The sequence below is a fragment of the Pteropus alecto genome, unplaced genomic scaffold (assembly GCF_000325575.1).
Source record: "Pteropus alecto unplaced genomic scaffold, ASM32557v1 scaffold134, whole genome shotgun sequence".
In the NCBI taxonomy this organism is placed as follows: Eukaryota; Metazoa; Chordata; class Mammalia; order Chiroptera; family Pteropodidae; genus Pteropus; species Pteropus alecto.
In genome coordinates this window covers 5,625,513-5,628,661 of record NW_006436283.1, presented here as the reverse complement: position 1 = coordinate 5,628,661, position 3,149 = coordinate 5,625,513, and positions in this window count along the sequence as shown.

Genomic DNA, 3,149 nt, shown 5'->3' with positions numbered 1-3,149 from the left:
GTACGATTTCCATAACACCCTAGAGCTCCAGCATCTCCTCCTTGTAAAAGTTCAGGGATGTTCTCAAAGGGTCGTACAAGTAGCATTGGAATTAAAGTGACAAGTGGCTTATTAAAGGGGGAGAGTTTGGGGTCTGGCCTCTGCGGCTGGCCCGCTGTGCAAGCTCGGGTCTGAGTCTCGATTGTCCGATTTGTGAAATTAGGGCTGATGACAGGCCTGCCCCGGCCACAGTTTGTTTTTAGAATCATGTGAAACGGTGGAAATAAAAACACTTTTAAATAGTAAACTAGTCACTGAAATATCAGCCACCAATAAAACTGGACGTGAACAGGCATCGAGCACTCGGCATCTTATGAGCTTTACCTCAATGTGTCTCTCAATTAATCTACCAGTCACAAGCCTATGGGACAAGTCTAGGACTTCACTTTACAGCTGCGGAAGCTCAGAGGTCCAATTCATGCTGGCCCTGCAGTGGGTCGATGAAAGACAACGTGATCGCAAACACAGTGCTTCTTCATTGCTTGTTTCAACTGTGTGTGAACCGAGCACGGGGCATCAGGAATGAAGCCAAAATTACCATTTACAAAGCATTTCCTATGTGCCAGGCTCTTTACCTGGTGCAGGAACTAAGATTATTCCCATTTTTATCAACAGGGAAACCATGACTCAGAGAGGTTAAATGTCAAGTTCGAGGCCGCACAGCTAATACGTGGTGGAGTCAGGATTCCAACCCAGGTCACCTGTCTCCAGAGACCTTGCCTGATGATTCATCACTGTTACACTGTACAACCAAAAGGCTTTTATTATTTTTATCACCATCATCATCATCATCATCGTCGTCATCAAAAACTTCATCTGAACTCCTGAGATAGGGGTCTAATAAATTACTGTGTCAGGCTTTGGAGTCAAGTTTATAAAGTACAGGGAAGAAGATGAGCATCACTGGGTGCAGACTTCTGAAAACGCTTTGCAGAAAGGATCTAACGTTTTCCTTTTAGAATAGGGCAGGAGGGCAAAGCTGAGGCTGCAGCTCAAAGACAAAGAGGAGGAGATAGGGCTCAACATTATGATCTGCACCATTTCCACGTGGGCTCTGCTGCGTCTCATCTCCCCGGGTCCCCTCGGAAGAATTAGTTCTCTGAGCTAGAGCGAGCATGCAACTCATCCATCAGACAGAGCCGAGGGGCTCCAGGCTCAGAGCTCGGAGAGGAGAGGAGAGGAGACCAGCCATCGCCCGGCCTCCGCTCACCTCAAACACACCCCTGCCCGGGCTGCGACTCCACCAGGGGAAGGAAAAACGGCTCGTGTTGCCTGTACATTAAGAAGCATGTAATTATGCATAATAAAAAGACGCCGGCCCTTGTGTATATAAACACCGCTTTGACTGAGTACCCTTTCCCAAACAGCCCTTCTGGCTCATAGCAGCAGCAATCAAGCATCTTAAACATATGGTTCCCATCCAGGCCTCCAGGCGGGTCTGGGCTGGGGTGGGGTTGGGAGGAGGCAGGGCCGATGGTGCAGGCGATGCAGGCGATGGCTGCTTGGCTGGGGACGGGGGCTGAGCCAAGAGCTGGCGAGCCAGGGGTAAGGACATTTACAATCCAGACATAATCTGAGATAGAAATCAAAGCCCCCCACCCAAGACAGGCTGTCATTCTCTCTGCCCCTCCTCCCTGTCTTTCGTCTACTCCCAAAGATGGTTGGAAGCTCTACCACGCTTCCCCAGAGAGTGGGGAGCAGCTTGGGTCTGTCCATCAGAACATTTTCTGGTTTTAATTTGGGGTTTTGACTACCTGTCACCTGCAGAGCGTGTACGAGGTTGCACAGGAAATGCACAGGTGGGTAATTTGAGAGTACTTACAATCTGTTCTGTCCAGCAGATAGGGGAGCACCCCTCCCACCTTGCTCAGGCCCCCAGGAATCCAGCCTGCTGATCGAGATGTCCCTGTGCTGCCGGCTGCTCCTGATCAAAGCAGTTACCCCCCAAACTGGTGCTCAGCTCCTCCAGGCCAACTCAGAGAGTCTGTGCAGTGTCCCGACCGTGGGAGGCCTGCTCTCCTCAGAGCTGGGCTCTGTTCTCCACCATCATCCCACCTTCCCACATAAGCCACCGTTTTCCCACATTGCAGGGAAGCCGGCTTTTTGCAGAAAGCTCGAGGGCCGGGCGGAGCGGGTCCCCTGCTCCGTCCTCATTGGCAGGCCCGTCTGGGCAGGTGTGTGGCCCAGCTGGGCTGCGTGGTCTGTCCACGTGGGGTAGGCGGTGGGCGTGAGAACGAATCGGACGCTGGAAGACAGGGTGCTCAGTCTCAGCAGACGTCAGGTCCTCTCTCCTCATCCCAGACAAGCTGTAAGTGTTGGCCGCCCCCTGGATCCCCCTGGGAGCAGAGTCTGAGAGGAGGACTTGGGGGCAGGTAGTTTATTTGGGAGGTAAGCCCCAGCAGCAGGAGTGAGGAGGCAGGGAGGGCGAGACACCGGGAGAGGCAGCTGGGAGCTCGTTCCTGGGCCGTTACCACCGTGGGCGCCTGGGGTCAACTCCCCAGGCCCCCTATGACTGTCCTGCTGAGGGGCCAGAACTAGGGCATTCATTCCACCGAGTCCCTTCCCTGTTGTGTGAGGTGTGAGCTGGGGGGTAACCACTGAGGAGAAAGCCCCAGGCAGAGACTGGCAGGGTGTGGGGGTGTCGGGGAGGAGACTCAGAGCACAGATGACGAATGAACGGAGGGGTCGAGGAGACACTTTAAGAAGGTTTCAGAGCACAGGCTGGGAGATGGGACGAGCCACCTGATCTCTGTGAGTCTCAGCTTTGCCTCTGAAATGGGGTCACACCAGGCTACGGAGCCCATCCAGGCGTGCCTAGTGCCACAAATGATTCCCGACACGGCAGCTCATGGCACAGGTGGCATTTGACAGGCAAAGGGACACGCAGAGCGCGGCAACCGTGACAGCAACGGTGGTGACGCAGAGCGTGTGGTTCGGCCTCGGGGAGCGAAATAAAGGGCTTGGACAGGAGCACGGCCGTCCCAGCAAGGGCCACGCTGAGGAGTCAGGACTTCCTTCTCTCCCGGCCACAGGCACACGGGCCGCCCTGCGAGCAAAGCCAGGAGCTTCATTGTCCGCGGCCAGGAGAAGACAGGCTGCAGGTCGTGGGC